Below are 18,710 nucleotides of genomic sequence, written 5' to 3'. Positions count from 1 at the left end.
AGTCTCGTTTCTTTCCTTCGAGTTGGTATGGTGCGGTGACTTGCTCGGTAACATAATTTCCATAAGCTTCTTGAACATTGTCACCCCGTAACACTCCGGCTTGGTACCAAGCAACGCATTCTTCAAATGATCTTCCATCCACCATTTCGTTGCTTGTGTGCCCAAAGAGTGTCTCCAATTCTCGTATAAGCTTCAACTTCTTTTCTTCATAAATTGATCTTGAAGGTGTTGATCTTTGGCATCCTTGTTGGCTAGGAAAATCCATGCTTTGAGGGGTCATCAAATAATCCATTATTCTCCTTTTTCCTCGGCCTTGAGCTCTCGGTGTGGGTGTGACTCCTCTCGGTGCTCCTGGAGGTCGAACAAGTTCAACTAGTGGTCGTTGTGATGACGGTCCAATCAAATGGTTCACCAAATGACTTGGAGCTCCTCTAGCTCTTTCCCCCTTTTCGGCAGCATCCACGTAATGTTGGAAACTCGCCGAAGCTTTGTCTTGGCTCTTTTGGACTCCAATTAAAAGATCATTGTTCACGCCAACTTGATGTAGTAGAGCCTTCAATTGGTTCTCTACCAATCGTAGCCCCGATTCACACTCCGTTCCTTTCTTCCCTAAGTCAAGGAACATCTTCAAGACTTCCCTATTACGCTCTTCTTGCTTAGTAGACATTGTGGCCATATCACCTTGGATTGATCCTTGTCCAAGTAACAAGGATTCGGCCCTTTCATAAGCTTCCTTGTGAAAGTCATCTAATTTGGTTTCAACATCACCAAATTGATTTTGGACTTTCTCAAACTCTTGAAAAACATCTCTTCTCAACTCTTGAAATTCCTTTCGTACATCTCCAATAATACTATCTTTCAAAGTATCAATATTAATGGATGAAGAATGTACCTCCTTGTGTGACTCTTCTTGTGGTTGTCTCGGCATGGATGATTCCGGTGGTTCCACGTATGGTGCATCCTCAAGACACAAGGGCTCGTCAATTGTAGGAATGAGTGGTTCGGTAGTGGCAATAGGAATCGGTTCGGCACGGCTTAGTGGCAAAGGTGACACTTCAATTTGTAGCACATTTTCTTGTTCCTCCATTCGGCTTTCATCATCAACATTTGCTTCCAAATTTTCATTCACCGAATTCGTCACATCCGTAGCCGTGTGGGGTGAAATAGCATCAAAACTAAGGTTGTCATCCCCAATATTCGAAGGAAATGGGTCCAATTCTTGCAATCCTCCTCCTTCGGTCTCCTTCAAGTGTGATGCTTCCCCATGTGTGCCGTGCACTTCTTCTCTTGAAATGACCAATGCTCGGGCAATATCATCACAAGCAAATCCATCTATTGTCTCAACGGCATTTTCGGGATCTTCTTGAGCCACTTTCTTGCCCCGACTAATAGCAACTTTCTTAATAAAGCACTCATTAATCACCGAAAGCCTAGTCGCGGTAGCAAGATTTCTTGTTCCAATCCATTGTAAAGCAAACTTCTCCAATTCTAGAGTATCCGGTCCTATCATTGTAGCAACCGAATTATGATCACTTAACCTCCAATTTCTCCAAACTTTCACATGTTCATACTCTTTCATCAACTCACTACTTGCCCCATAAGTTGGAATGTCATCTACACTCCCAACTTTACTTGGTAAAACCACTTCTTCATTCGGGTTTGGGGTGTGGGTTATGGGTGCGGGTATGGTGACAAATTGATGGCTACAAGCATCATCACTACCCCTTCCATGAGTATTGGATTCCCCGTGACTAGTAGCTCGGTTAGAAGGAGGCTTTTTGGCTAAGGAATGGGTTGATGCATTTGCCGGTTTTCGTTTTCGGATATTGGCTAGGGAAGGATCAACCGGGATTGGGGTTCGAAAAAGATAATTTTGGTTTTGTATGGGTTTTGATTTGGATAGGGCAACACCTTTCAACTTCAACAACTCCCCAACAACAAAACCGTATCCAATATCATTAGGAAACCATCCATTCACCAATGGTTTTGCTAGGCCAATTTGATCAACTATTCGGCCATATATAAACCGTCCCCAATCTACGGCAACAACATTCACAATGGCATGCATCAAAGGCACATTTTTCTTAGTAAAATAATTCCTACTAGAATATTTGCACTCAATAGTTTTATGCACTATATCAAGTAGCATTCCATATTCGTGCTTCAACATAACCTTAAAGCCATTAGTACACGTCTCGACTTGTGCGGTTTCGTGTCTAATTTCACTCCAAAAATCATTTAAATCAAAGCCGCGATCTTCCACTTTCAACAATTTTTCCTCCAATCCAAAATGAGTTCTCACATCATCTAACTCAATTTTTAACACAGCACCTCCAACAGTAGAATTTATAACACCATGTTCGACAAATGCGTGTCTATAAAATTCTACTACTTCATTCAAATAGAAACCATCATACTTGAAAGAGCAAAATTTCAATAACCCACTACTTTCAAGAGAGGTTAAGATTTTTACCCCCAAGTCTTGGTTTTGGATGAACTTGTTGTAGTCCTCAAGGTCCATGATCATCCCTCGAATTACCCGAGTGAGTTTCCTCGATCCTTCTGCTCCAATTGGGTTTTGAGCTCCTTCCATCTTGATAGAACAAAAATTAGGGAATTTTGAGATGGGTTTCGGGTAGGGGTTTCGGCAGTCCGAAAAAAATGGGTAGAAGGAAATGGGTTTTTGGTTGTGAGAGGTTTCAAGGACAATGGTGAGGGTGGGTAATGAGTATTTGGGTGTAGAATGGATTTTTGTGGGAAATTTGGGATGGGTAGGTTTGATTTGATAGATTTTTAAGCCTTTTCTTCTTCTTGCATGTGTGCGGTGAGAGAGGGAGAAAGAAGGAGATGATCTTCTTTCTTCTTTTTCTCTTGGAGGCAAAATAAATGCCTTTGCAAAATTACCATCTTGCCCTTTAGTGGATAGAAAGAGATTGTAGAACAATTGAGGGCAACTTCGAACTTTCACTGATTTAAATTTGCCAACTCAGATTTTAATACTTCATTTGTGGGTACATAGCGCCAAAAATTAAGCTTTAATTCGCTGCCACCTGTAGATGTTCATGGAGCAAAAATTTCTTCGACACAAAATTGTTAGTGCAATAAATCTGTTCATGCTAACAATTTAATTTCGACATCTGATAAATCTGAGAATTAAAATTGATCGACCAATAAAATCAATTTAAACAGATAAGATCAAAATTGATGCTAGATACATTTCTAAGAAATTTCATCAAATTGACTTAAGCAGGTGAAAATTAAAATTAAAGCTGATGACCATTCAGTCTGACAACTCAATTTGCATGCACTGTTATCAACTTTTAGCATAGCTTAGCAGTACATTCCCCCTAAGTCATATAATCCCTTACTATCATGATGCATTCCCCCTAACTTTTATATCCCTTTTAGCAATTAAAAACAAATAACCAATTTCTACGTACCTAAGTTCGTAAGATAAAATTACTAACATGTACACAAATAAATTGTAACACATTAATTAAATTAAATCACGTTGAACACATAGGTAACAAATTTCATGCAATTTCATGCAAATCACGTACACAAGTTTTTCGAATTTAAAAGTTTCGAAATACTTAGCTCATTTCGATCATTCCCATTTCGTGCCTTAGAGTTGCAAAACGAGATTCACACAACGGTTTTGTGAGAATGTCGGCAATTTGATTTTCTGTGGGAACATGATCGATCTTCAAATCTTTCTTCTCGACGTGGTCTCGTATGAAGTGATGTCGAACGTCGATGTGTTTGGTTCGCGCGTGGAGCACATGATTTTGGGTTATTGCAATTGCGCTAGTATTATCACATAAAATACTAACATTTTCGCATTTAATCCCATAATCCAACAATTGTTGTTTCATCCACAAAATTTGTGCACAACAACTCCCAGCTGCAATATATTCGGCCTCGGCAGTGCTCGTAGCTATGGAGTTTTGTTTCTTGCTGAACCAAGAGACCAATCTTCCCCCTAAGAACTGGCATGTCCCTGAGCTACTTTTTCGGTCTATTTTACACCCTGCAAAATCTGCATCTGAATAACCAGTTAGTGTAAAATCTCCTTCTTTGGGATACCATAATCCCACATTGATTGTTCCTTTGAGATATCAAATTATCTTCTTGGTTGCAATCAGATGACTTTCTTTGGGCTTTGATTGGAATCTTACACATACGCCAACCGAGTAGGATATGTCTGGTCTGCTTGCAGTTAAGTATAGTAACGATCCAATCATCCCTCGATACATCGTTTGGTCGACGTCTTTTCCTTCATCATCTTTATCCAATTTTTGAGATGTACTCATGGGAATTTTGACTGAGGATTTTCCATCTATGCCAAACTTCTTGATAAGATCTCTTGTATACTTGGCTTGATTTATGAAAATTCCTTCTTCAAGTTGCTTGACTTGCTGTCCCAAAAAGTAATTTAATTCTCCCATCATACTCATCTCGAACCTGTTCTGCATAAGCTTAGAAAATTTCTCACATAAAGATTTATCAGTACTTCCAAAGATAATATCATCAACATAAATTTGTACTAATAAAATGTGATTATTTTCTTGAATTCTAAAGAGGGTTTTATCGACTAGACCTTTGGTGAATCCACAACTAATTAAGAACATTGACAAGGTGTCGTTCCAAGCTCGCGGAGCTTGTTTTAACCCATACAATGCCTTCTTTAATTTGTAGACTTGATCACCAACGTCTTTTACCTCAAAACCGGGTGGTTGTTCGACGTAAACTTCTTCTTCAAGTAAGCCATTAAGAAATGCGCTCTTTACGTCCATTTGATATACGATGAAATTCTTGTGCGCTGCGTATGCTAGGAATATCCGGATTGCTTCGAGTCGTGCGACAGGGGCGAATGTCTCATCAAAATCAATGCCTTCTTCTTGTGAATACCCCTTCGCAACTAATCTTGCTTTATTCCTAACAATGACGCCATCTTCATTTGCTTTGTTCCTAAAGACCCACTTGGTGCCAATTACATTTTGGTGCGTTGGTCTTGGAACAAGTTTTCATACGTCGTTGCGCTTGAATTGATCTAATTCCTCTTGCATGGCATCTATCCAACTTGGATCGGCTAATGCTTCGTCAATTTCCTTTGGCTCCAGTTGTGATAGAAAGCATGAGAACATTGCATCTTGTTGTTGATTCCTAGTAGATGATCGCGTCTTTACTCCGTCACTTGGATTTCCAATGACTAAGTCATGTGTGTGACTTCTTAGCCATTTTCGATTTGGTTGGAAACTTGTTGGATTCTCAGAGTTTCCTTCTTGTTGGAATACTTGTTGTGATTCCACTTGTTGTGAATTGTTGACGGGTGCATCTTCGGATTCATCTACTGGAGTTCCTTCTTCTTGAATTCTGGATGCAATTTCGGTTGTAGGTGTGCGTGATATTTCGGGTATCACATTGGATATTGCCTCAATTTGGTGAGTACCCATATCACTTGATTCTTCTACTTCCTGTGTTAGAAGAGTTGGGTTATGGTTGAGAGAATTACTCTCAACCTTAGTATTTGAATTTTGAAATTCGTGGCCTTTGCTTTCCCTTAGCTTGTATATATAGGCTTTCATCTCCTGTACAGAAGAGACATCAATATATACAAACACACAGTTACTCTGCATACACGTTTATCACATGGTATCAGAGCTCCGGCGAGGGTGAGAGGTGGGTTGCGATCGGAGGACGACGGCGACGCCGACGCCTCGCCGTGAAATCGCGACGCCACCGGAGCTTCTACGCGCCGTCACGCGCCACCGCGACAGTCGATCGCCGATCCACGCGCCGGCGCGTGAGGAGGTTTCCGGCGACGGTTTCCGACGCCGATGACACCGGCGTGGTCGCAAGGAGGAGCCCAGTCAGGCTGTGCAGCGCGTGAGACAGTTTGGTGAAGGGTGGTTGGAAGTGTTCTTCAAGCTTGTGTCGGCTTTGGCTCGTACTATTTCCCAGGTTCTTTTGTTTATTTTTTTTCGTTATGGCGGATGCAAGAAATATTACGTGTAATATTATATCGACCCCGACCAAATTAGTTGATGTGGTGCTTGCACCAGATGGGTCTAATTTCGGAGAGTGGAGGTTTTTGGTTGAAATTAATTTGGGGGGTATGGGTAAGGATAAACATTTGACTGGGACGTGTCCAACAGAGCAAACTGAGGCTCAAGAGTGGAACAGGGATGATAAAGCTTTGTTATCCCGCATCATAAATTGTATTGATAGGAAGGTCATTCTGTCTATGCAACACTGTAAAACTGTCAAAGAGGTTTGGGATTTGGTAAATAAATGGTTTAGTGGGACAAACAACCTGAGGAAATTGTATCAGTTGTCTCAGGATGTTCATCGTCCCTCCCAAAATGGACGAGACATCCGAGATTATTTTTATGATTTCAAGAGTGCGAGTGAGGCGTTGTGTACTGCTATGCCAGTCACAGATTTGGACACAGTGAAAAAGCAACGTGATCAGTTGCATGTGTTTAGCTGGATTTCGGGGTTAGATAAAGAATATGATGTGGTGAAGTCTCAGTTGCTAGGGCATAAAGAGTTAGAATCGATAGACCAAGTTTTCACTATGGTCCAGAATGCCTCAAGTGCAGGTAGCGGAGTCTCGGAGAAGCAGGTTTTTGTAGCGCAAGGGGATAGTGGAGGTGTAGGTTCTGGTAATCGCGGGGGTCGATTCCCAGGACGTGGTGGTTTTGGTAGAGGACGAGGTCGAGGTCCAAGAGTTTGTTATAATTGTGGGGAACCCGGTCATTTACGCAACCAATGTCCAAAACCTCTCCGACCACAAAGCTTTGCCAATTCTGTCTCCAAACCAGAGGGTAATGTGGTTGTAATGACAGATGAAGAGTTGGCTATGTTCAAACAGTTAAAAGTGTCCGCCTCACAAACTCTAAACAGTCAGGAAACATTACCGTCTTCTTCAGCCACATTCGTCCAAACAGGTAATCCTACTGCTTGTGTCTCGTCCTCATCCCGACAGTGGGTTATTGATTCTGGAGCCAGTGATCATATGTCAGGTAATCTGAACGTCTTTTCTGAATATTCTTCCTTTCCACCTGGTACTACAGTTACCCTAGCGGATGGTTCATCCGCTTCAGTTTCGGGTAGAGGTAGTACCAGTGTAACCACGTCGTTGCCTCTCTCTCGTGTGTTATACCTTCCGAAATTTCCGTTCAATTTACTGTCGATAAGTCAAATCACTCGAAGTTTAAACTGTTGTGTTGTGTTCTTTCCTGGTTATTGTTTGTTTCAGGATCTTTTGACGAAGGCGATTATTGGTAGAGGAAAGGAAGCTGGTGGGCTGTATGTGCTGGAACAGTTCCCTCCTAGTCCCGAAGTGGCTCCTGTTAGTCTATTGGGTAGTACATCTCCTTCCAAATTACATTGTCGGTATGGTCACCCGCCTTTATCTATTTTAAAGAAGCTGTGTTCAAACTTAGAGTCTTTGTCTGTTTTGCAATGTGAATCTTGTGAGTTTGCAAAGCATTGTCGGGTACCATATCCGCCTAGAGTCAATAAAAGGGTAGAGTCTTTATTTTAGTTGGTTCATTCAGATGTATGGGGACCGTGTCGGGTTCCGTCTAAGTCCGGGTTCAAATACTTTGTAATCTTTGTGGATGATTTCTCGAGACACACTTGGTTATATCTCATGAAATCTAGGGAAGAATTGTTTGAAGTCTTTTGTAAATTCTGTTCTATGGTTAAGACTCAATTCAATAAAATGATTCAAGTTTTGCGTAGTGATAATGGGACTGAATATTTTTCCCGTACCTTTTCCGAGTATATGAGCCAAAATGGAATAATACACCAGTCCTCTTGTGTGGGCACTCCTCAACAGAATGGTGTGGCAGAACGTAAAAACCGCCATCTGTTGGAGGTTGCCCGGGCCTTGTTGTTTCAAATGAAAGTTCCCAAAGGGTTCTGGCCGGATGTTGTCCATACAGCTTCATTCTTGATTAATCGATTACCCTTGACAGTACTCCAAGGCCAGGTTCCGTGTCACCTTGTCTATCCGTCCACTCCGTTGTTTTCCCTTCCACCCAGGGTGTTTGGGTGCACTTGTTTCGTTCAGGATATCCGTCCTCACAGGGGGAAACTTGATCCTAAGTCTTTGAAATGTATATTCTTGGGGTATTCTAGCACTCAGAAAGGGTATCGGTGCTATTCTCCTGACTTACAGAGGTACTTAGTGTCTGCTGATGTGTCGTTCTTTGAGGATGTGGTGTTTAAAGAACCTCTCACCTCATCTGATTGTAAGTCAGTGTCGGATGATTTCCTTACATACACTGTTACTGTTCCTTCCGTGGGTTGGGGTGAGGCAAGGCCTCCTGTTACACAGGTTTATCACCGGCGGTCAAGAGAAGTTCAAGCATTGTTAGGTCCATCAGCCAATCCTTCCTCGCCACCGTCGTCGTCAACGGATTCCGATCTTCCAATTGCTGTTCGTAAAGGTACGCGTCGTTGTGTTCATCCCATTTCTTCGGTTGTGTCATATGTCCATTTATCCCCCTCTTCACGTGTCTTTATATCTCAGTTAGAGTCAGTTAAAGTGCCAACATCTTTGAAACAAGCTTTGGGTCATGATGGTTGGAGACAAGCTATGGGGGAAGAGATGGCTGCTCTTGAAGAGAACCAAACCTGGGATTTGGTGGGTCTTCCTTTCGGTAAGACAGCTATTGGGTGTAAATGGGTTTATGTAGTGAAGATGAACCCTGATGGTTCTGTTGCGAGACTCAAAGCGCGCTTGGTGGCTAAGGGGTATGCACAGACGTATGGTATAGATTATACCGAGACTTTCTCCCCGGTGGCTAAGTTGGCTTCGGTACGTGTTTTCATATCTTTGGCTGCTACTAATCACTGGCCGTTATATCAATTAGATGTCAAAAATGCGTTTTTGCATGGTGATTTACTTGAAGAAGTTTATATGGAGCAACCACCAGGGTTTGTAGCTCAGGGGGAGTCTGGGAAGGTGTGCAAGTTAAAGAAATCTTTGTACGGTCTGAGGCAGTCCCCGCGTGCGTGGTTCGGGAGGTTTAGCAGTGCGGTTATGAAATTTGGAATGCAGAGGAGTGCTTATGATCATACTGTCTTTTATAAACATACTAACCGTGGGTGTGTTTTGTTGATAGTGTACGTGGATGACATTGTGATCACAGGTAGTGATGCAGACGGGATTGGTGTTCTCAAGTCCTTCCTTGGAGCTGAGTTTCATACTAAAGATTTGGGAATACTAAAATACTTTCTGGGTATTGAGGTTGCTCGCTCAAAGAAGGGCATATTTCTCTCACAGAGAAAATATGTGATGGACCTTCTTGGTGATACTGGACTGCTTGGGTCGAAACCGTGTGATACGCCGATGGAACAAGGGGTCAAGCTTGTACCGGATGAGGGGGAGGTGTTTGAGGATCCAGAAAGGTATAGGAGACTGGTAGGGAAGTTAAACTACCTCACGATTACTCGTCCGGATATTGCGTTTCCGGTGAGTGTGGTGAGTCAGTTCATGAGTTCACCTACACGGACTCATTGGGAAGCAGCTGTTCGTATTGTGAGATATCTGAAGAGCGCACCTGGGAAGGGGGTCCTTTATGCTGATTACGGACATACAGGTGTTGAGGCATTCTCTGATGCGGATTGGGCTGGCTCGCCTAGTGACAGGAAGTCAATGACGGCATATTGTGTGTTTTTGGGAGGCAATTTAGTTTCGTGGAAGAGTAAGAAGCAAAGTGTTGTGGCGCGGTCAAGTGCAGAGTCCGAGTATAGAGCTATGGCTCATGTGACCAGTGAGATAGTTTGGGTGCATAACATTTTAAAAGAGATGGGTGTAGAAGTGAAACTTCCTGTGAAGCTGTGGTGTGACAATCGTGCGGCTATTCACATTACGAATAATCCGGTTTTCCATGAGCGGACAAAACACATTGAGGTGGATTGTCACTTTATACGAGAGAAAGTGCAACAAGGGCTGATATCTGCTGAGCATGTTCGTAGTGGTGATCAGTTAGCTGACATATTCACGAAAGGGCTAAGCGGGAGTCGAATGTCGTATATATGTAACAAGCTGGGCATGTTTGATATTTATGCTCCAGCTTGAGGGGGAGTGTTAGAAGAGTTGGGTTATGGTTGAGAGAATTACTCTCAACCTTAGTATTTGAATTTTGAAATTCGTGGCCTTTGCTTTCCCTTAGCTTGTATATATAGGCTTTCATCTCCTGTACAGAAGAGACATCAATATATACAAACACACAGTTACTCTGCATACACGTTTATCACATCCTGCAACACATTATCTTCCAACATATCGTTAGAAATAATTGAATCACAATTACCTTCACCTTCTTTGCCATTTTCATCACGATTACCTTCCCCCATCATTATGTTTTAGAATAAAAATCTCATTTTGAAAGTCTAATTCTATATTCATCTAGTTTAGGAATAGCTAAGAATCAGAAATATTAAGAAATATATAAAATATATAGTTCATAACCAAGATTCCCAAGGTTTATTGATATTGAATTCCTGTGCATATAAAATTTATGTGATGGGGGCCCGCTTAGCTCAGGGGTTAGAGCATCGCATTTGTAATGCGATGGTCATCGGTTCGATTCCGATAGCTGGCTTTTCATTTTTGATTCCCTTTTTTACATGATTGATAATGTCCCTTTGAATTGAAATCAAAGAATATTGAAATAGTGTCAATTTCTTAAGTGTTTAGGTTATAGGAACTTCCAACTATATCAGGAAAAGGATTCCTTTTTTCATCAAACACAACGTGAATCGATTCTTCTACCACCATGGTTGATTTGTTGAATATTCTATATGCCTTGCTGGTGGATGAATATCCTAAGAATGTTCCTTCGTTTGCCCGCTCGTCAAAAGTCTTTAATTTGGACTTTCCATTAACAAGTACAAAACATTTACAACCAAATGTATGAAAGTAGGTGAGATTGGGTTTTCTCCCTTTCCATAATTCATATGGTGTTTTGTTATAAGACTTGTGGATTAGACTTCGATTTTGAGTATAGCACGCCGTATTGATTGCTTCTGTCCAAAATCTCTTTGGTAGTCCGGCGGCTGATATCATGACTCGTGCGGCTTCCTTCAGTGTTCGATTTCTTCTTTCAGCTACACCATTTTGTTGCGGCATTCGTGCGGCAGATAATTGATGTAAAATTCCTTGTGAATTGCAGTAAGATTGAATTACTCCGTTTACGAACTCTGTTCCCCGATCAGTTCGAATTGTTGCAATCTTCATATCTTTTTCGACTTGTAGCAGCTTTAATAGCTCTGGCAACTTTGATAAGACTTCATCCTTTTTCTTGATGAATATTGTCCATGTGTACCTAGAAAAATCATCAACAACAACCAAAGTGTATTTCTTACCACTTATACTTACTGGGTCTACTGGACCAAATAAATCCATGTGCAGTAGACTTAAGGGTCTTGATGTTGACTCTTGAGCTTTGGATTTGAATGATGCTTTGATTTGTTTTCCTTTTTGGCATGCGTCACATATTTGATCTTTCTTGAACACAATATTGGGTAGTCCTTCGACTAACTTCTTTTTGGCAAGCTTGTTGATGGTTTTGAAATTCAAATGATTTAGCCTTCTGTGCCATTCCCAACTAGCTTCATTCGAATTATTTGCCATCGAGCATACAGAATCTTTTGTTGTATTCCAATCTACAACATACATGTTTTTCTTTCTTGATCCGGCTAGTACGACTTCTTTCGTGGATTCGTCTTTGACTTGACATTTGCCCTTGTAGAATTCTACGAGATATCCTTTGTCGCAAAATTGACTTGTACTAAACAAGTTAAATTTTAATCCTTCGACATAAGATACGTCATCAATTCGTAGACCACTTTTCACAATTGCGCCGGTTCCTTTTGTCATTCCATATCGATCGTTTCCACCGAAAACTACTTTTGGTCCTTCGATACTTTTGAACTCAACTAGACTAGCTTTATTGCCGGTCATATGTCGAGAGCAACCGCTATCGAAATACCAAACTTCCTGCAAAAAAGATTAATTTCTTTTAGGTACCCATACTTGTTTGGGTCCTTTTGTGTTAGTAATTTTTGGCATCCAAATCCACCTAGATCCCACTGATCCAAGAGTAGGTGATTTGTAACCATTAAAAACTTTATAATCATAACGCACTTTCGAATAATGATTCGGTGCGGGTTGGGAAGCTGATAGTTGCTTGATTCTATGAAATAGAGCAAATCTGGACTTGGTCCATGGTTTGATTTCAAGCGACCAATCTTCTTCTGAGGGATATAATCTCCCAGCCCCAATTCTCGGAATTCTTCCCATATTCCTATGAGGTTTTATTGCACTAGACTCGTTGGTTCTCCTTTGAGATACAAATTTTTGCCTTTTAAAATTTTGTTGTCTTGCCATGATATCATTGTGTTGATTCGGCCTTGCAACAATTTTCTGGGCATTAATTTTGTTTCCAACTCCTTGTCTCATTGTGCTATGTTGACTTTTTACAAATTTTACCACTGGAACTTTATTAATTAAAGTAGTAGTAGAATTGGTCAACTTTTGAGGGGTTTTAGAACATGATGGATCGTAGCCTAGTCCGGCTTTATCTCCAGCGGGTTTTTGCATGTTCACCACTTTATCCATTATTTTGGATGAATGCGTAAATGATGCGATTACTTCCCGAAGGTTATGTTCTCTAACCTCTCTAGCTTTGCACTCTTCTTGAAGTCGAACATTTTCGGCTTTCAAATTACTCATTTCATTTAGAGCATTCTGCAATTTTTGTGACATTTCTTCCTTTTCAAGAATTAACGTATTATTGCGCTCTTTGATTTGAGTATGAGTGGCCATGACTTTTTGACAATCTTCCATAAGACTTTGAAAAGATTTTTGAGTCTCGAAAGAGGTGTCAACGGAACTAAAGGAACTAAAAGAACTAGAAGATACCTCTTCGTCGGTTTCACGCGCCATATAGCATTCCTCATGTTCAGATGTTTTGCCCATTAGACATAGTAGCGCCGTATCTTCTTGTGATGAATCACTCTCGTCACTAGATGATTCTTCGGATTCACTTGCTTCTAACGGATCGCTTATTAGTGCCTTCCGTTTGTCCTTTTTGAATTTCTTCTCTTTCGACTTGTACTCAACCTGTGGAGAGTTAGAAGTATTCGAATTTTTGTTCACCTTGGGATGTGGACATTCGGCCATAAAATGTCCAGGCTTTCTACAATTGTAACACACATTTGTGTTATCTTCGACCGTTTCCCTTCTTGATCTTCTATTCTCTCGAAAAGAATTTCCTTGTGGTGATCCTTTGTTCTTTCGCATGAATTTCCTAACAAATAAGGAAAATTGTTCGTCAGATAAAAAATCATTATTTATGACTGACCTTGATGTAGACGGTTGATCGGCCATTAATGCGGATGTTCGTTCATCACGTTCTTCTTCAACTCGTGTCTTCATCTCGAACTCATACGCCTTTAGATCACTAAAGAGTTTATCCGTAGATAATGTCCTTAGATCTCTATGATCGCGCATTGCGGTCACCTTCATATCCCAATTTGTAGGTAGTCCGCGTAATACTTTGAGCGATATTTCCTTCTGGGTAATGGTCTTTCCCAGATCCGTGATTTCTCCAAGTATTTTGATCAATCGAGCTTCCATGTCGGTGATGCTTTCGTTCGGTAGCATTTTGAAATCTTCGAACCTTTTCATGGCAATGGTTAGCTTGTTGTCTTTTTCTTGTTCATCGCCTTCACCGATACTAATGAAAGTATCCCATATTTCTTTTGCCCTGGTGCACTTTCGAATCTTTGGGAATATGGTGTCATCGACCGTTTTGAACAAAATGTCCTTGGCAATATTGTCCAAGTTATTTCGTCCTCTATCTTCCTTTGTCCACTCCATTTTTGGCTTTGGAATATATCGTAGAGCATTTGGATCTCGTGGGGTAGCGGTATTAGCTTCCATAAATTGGATAGGACCATTTGTGATGACTTCCCACATTTCATCATTTAAAGCAGATAAGTGCACCTGCATACGTATTTTCCAATCATCAAATTTATCAAGTGAGAAAAGCAAATTTTGAGCAAGAACCATATCTCTCTTCATCTTGAAGTTTTCGAGATCTGTCTAGCAGTCAAGAAATGACTCAAATAGACAACCGCTCTGATACCACTTGTTGGTCCCGAAAGGGTGGCGAGAAGTCTAGAGGGGGGTGAATAGACTTCTCTAACTTTTTCAAACTTCTTCTGCAAACAACACTTTGTAACTTCAACTCTAAGTAACAAGCATAAACAAGTATAACAACTTAGAGTGTGCACAACGGAAATGTAACGGCAAAGTGTTATGCTTTAAATTGTGTCGTGCTCAAGAGAGATTTCATACATGCATCACGTTAGAAACACTTAATATAGCTGTAGGATGATGTATATAAAATTTCACTTGCATGCAAACGAGGGAACTATCAAACCCAGATAGATAAAGATACGCAATAAACCGTAACGGGTTAGTTCACAGATAATATAAGCATGCACGAAATATATATGAGCAGTAAGTAAATAGAGAGAGAGATTTATAGTGGTTCAGAGGTGGTGTAATCCTCCTAGTCCACTCTTCTCCTTTCACTTCAAGGAGGAAATTCACTATTCTTCGATCACCCAGATACAATAGTGAATAAGTGCCCAGCGACACTTCTCCGAGTGCTTCGCACAAAGCTACACTCCACCAAGGTTTTTCGCAAGCTCCTCTTGTTACTCCGCCTTCCCGAGTACTTCGCACCAAGCTGTACTCCTACACCACGAGAACTACGCACAAAGCTACGCTCTCACCGGGTTTTCACAAGCTCCCCTTGTTACTCTGCCCGTTACAACCGAGTGCTACGCACAAAGCTACACTCCAACTGGGGTTTTCACTCTCCCTAGTTACTCTACCCCTTTTCTACACTCAGTAGAAGATTTACAATGAAATACAAAGATTTCTTCTATCAGACTTGAATTCTATCTTATATAGCTCAATATACCACTTGATGATTGATTGGATAATTTTCTTTGTTGTTCAAGTGTTTTCTGAATCTCTGTTAGATTTGTGAATCCCTTCTTGTCTTCAAGTCTGCTTGGGCATTTTATAGCAGATGAAAGCTATTTGCCCGTTGATCAACTTTCGATCTCGATCGTCCATTTTGAATTGTAGTTGATCAAATAATTTTGCCAACTTGGTCTGCAAAAAAATCATTTCGCCGTCTGTCAGAAGATTTTGAGAAATCTCGCCGTTGCTCTCCTTTAATCTGACAAAGCTTTTCTTTGGCATGGGTAGCCTCCAAATTTGAATTTCTCTGGCATGATTTTTGTTGAATTATTGATCTGATGTGCCAAGTTGATCAAATAATTTATCTGCTGATTCTTGCTTGAGTAATAAAAAGATCTCCTTCGACTTCTTCTGCAGAAACAGAGCTTCAAAATAATGTTTCTGTCTAATTCTATCATGATGTCATAGCTCCTTTTGATGAAGTCATGTCCCAATAGTATATCATGTTCCACCTTGTATCATGGACTATATATCATGTTTCACCTTGTATCATGGACCATATATATCATGTTCCATTTCATATTATGAGCTAGCTATCATGTTCCACCTTGTATCATGGACTATATATCATGTTCCACCTTGTATCATGTTCCATTGTATATCATGAACCAATATTATGAAATAATAAAAACACTTCGGGTGGGAATCAAACTATGGACCATTTGCTTTACTTGGCAAGGCTTCTTCCATCTCGGCTGGGTATCCAATTAATACAATCCAAGACTTAAATTCTTTTGACTTATCTCCTCCACGTGTTCTCAACTAGCTTTATCACATTGTGATGTCATTACCCGATAGTCGTGACGTCATCACCCGATAATTCTCAACTATCACGATAAAAATTGTTCTTTCATGATAGTATAACCTGATATTACTATCATGATGACATCATCTCCTGATATTGCTACTTCACGATAGCAATTCATCTTTACACCAAAATTGCTTCTAATGAGAATCAAACTGTGTATCACGATAGCAATTCATCTTTACACCAAAATTGCTTCTAATGAGAATCAAACTGTGTATCATCTTGCATTAGGCATGCTTCAACAAGTCTTCTACCATCTCATACATCTCGACCTTTGGTAATTTAATGCTTCATAAATCTGTTAAGCTATGATCCCGCTTTCATTTATTCTTCTTTAAAACTGCTTTTTCGTAGACTTCATGTAGGCTTCATGGCAGTGGTGCACTATACTCGGTGAACCAGAACTGACTCAAATAAAATAAAATTGGGGTCTACAAAATACATTTGGCTCATCAAAACTTCTACAATATATTCCTAACAAGAACATTGTGAGGTTGTTTCCTACTTCAATTTGTTGTGTGATTTGAATGCTCTTTTTGTCAATAAATCCCTCAAGTAGTTAATATGATTGGCTTAATTATATTTTTTTATTTTTTAAAACTATGATTGGCTTAATTATATTTTTTTATTTTTTAAAACATACCCTTAGGTCATTTTACATGTTAATCTAAACAACAACTAATTTTTTCAAATATCTTTTTACGAACTGTTGGTATAATTCGCTGGTCAAATTCGCTAATATATTCCGCTGACGCTAACTGCTGATTGTCAAACAAGGACGTTGCGAGGTAATTCTCACTTCAATTTGTTGTGTGATTTGAATACTCTCTTTGTCAACAAATCCCTCAGATAGTTAATATGATTGGCTTTATTAATTATATTTTTTAAAATTTTTCATGGTATTAATAAAATACTTGGTAAACAACTATATAGCATTATTTTGTATTATAACTTTGATATTTAATTAAAAAATAGTGCACAAAAAAATAATAGACAATGTAGTGAATATAATCAATTGATGAATTTGAAATTTGAATGTAAAGAATTTTTACTTGGAGAAATATAAAGACAATAGAACTAATAAAACTATGTCTTTTAATTAATTTATTGATAATGAATAATTTTTTTTTTTTTTTTTTTTAGTAAAGACATTGTAGGGACAATGTAGCAAACATAAGCAATTGATGAATTTGAATGTAAAGAATTTTTATATTGGAGAAAAATAAAGACAATATAACTAATGAAATTATTTCTCTTATTTAATTTATTGATAATGACTAATTTTTTTTTAATAACGACATTGTAGACACAAATATAATTCTTAATTAAAGAAATGCATATGTATTATTTTTTGTTGTAGCTATTAAATTATTATTTAATTTAATAAGACTAAAATAGAGTACTAATTATGCCAACTTTGATTAGGATGAGGTTCGAACCTAAGACCTTTCTTGTTGAAATGAATGAGTAAGTTAACGGTGAACTAACAGAAAGTAACGAAAAAGGTAATATTTAACGGAAAAGTTAACGGATAATCATATTCATTAAGGATAAATTAGTAAATCTTAAGGAAAAAATTAAAATCTGATCAATCTGAGCCATTCATTTGATTAAAAAATTTGACCGCCATTTTTTCTACCCATTATAGGCCTAACTCTCTTGGGCTCTTATTAGTATACTAGTTTTTTACGCGCATTGCGCGATTGGGATAATGCCCAATGCTTTTTTTAAAATAAGTACTTTAAAGTATATTAAGACAGGATTATATTGAAATTATTCAAGCATAGATAATTGAAGGTTGAATTTGCGTATTTAAATAGGTAATTCTTCTCCCAAAGGTTGAGTCCCCAACCCCAAGGGCCCCCCACACTCCGACCCGACAGAGCATTGTGGGAAGTTGTAACGGTGACTCAATGGTTCAGCAGACAGGGCCAAATGCTGATACGCACAAGGAATCTGCCCACTTTGGACATAATTCCCGCACTGCCGCCGTCGAGGTTCAAACCTTCGTCTCTTCTCCCAAATACTACCCACTAAACCATTGAGCTAAGCCCGTGCGGGTTAAATAGGTAATTCTAAGTTTACAAATGCAAGATAATATAGTCAAGATTGATTATAATTGTCAATAAAATAATTGTATAGGTATCGTTGAAACCAAATACGGGACATAAGGGAGAACAAATAAAAATTAGGACATAAAATATTAAATATATACTAGTATTGTTTGAGGAGATTCCGACATTAGGATTTGTGGTTAAGTTCTATTAAGACTTTAATATTAGAATTAGATTAATGGTGTAGTTATAATTCTATATTAGACTTTAATATTAGAATTAGACTAACGGTGAATTAACGGAAAAGTTAAATGGATAATCATATAATTAAGGATAAATTAGAAAATCTTAAAAGAAAAAATTAAAACCTGAACAATATGAACCATTCATTTGATTTAATAATTTGGCGGTCATTTTTTCTACCCAATGTTAATAATTAAATAAATTCGCTGGTCAAATCCGCTAACGTTAACCGCTAACTGCTGATTGTCAAACAAGGACATTACGAGGTAGTTCTCACTTCAATTTGTTGTGTGATTTGAATACTCTCGTTGTCACAAAATCTCTCAAGTAATTAATATGGTTGACTTTATTAATTATATTTTTTTAATTTTTTCATGGTATTAATAAAATACTTGGTAAATAAATATATAACATTATTTTGTATTATAACTTTGATATTTAATTAGAAAAATAGTGCACAAAAAAGATAATAGATAATGTAGTGAATATAATCAATTGATGAATTTGAATGTAAAAATTT

At 39.0% G+C, this 18,710-nt stretch overlaps 1 non-coding gene across 1 annotated transcript; it reads left to right on the top strand.

Moving 5' to 3' along the window:
* Positions 1 to 10,552: 10,552 nt before the first annotated feature.
* TRNAT-UGU lies at positions 10,553 to 10,625 on the top strand. The gene has a single exon. It is a non-coding gene; the product is annotated as a tRNA-Thr (tRNA).
* Positions 10,626 to 18,710: the final 8,085 nt, after the last annotated feature.

Source organism: Ipomoea nil, unplaced genomic scaffold, assembly GCF_001879475.1.
Source record: "Ipomoea nil cultivar Tokyo-kokei standard unplaced genomic scaffold, Asagao_1.1 scaffold0176, whole genome shotgun sequence".
NCBI classification, from domain to species: domain Eukaryota; kingdom Viridiplantae; phylum Streptophyta; class Magnoliopsida; order Solanales; family Convolvulaceae; genus Ipomoea; species Ipomoea nil.
This window is presented reverse-complemented; position numbering and strand designations above follow the sequence as displayed.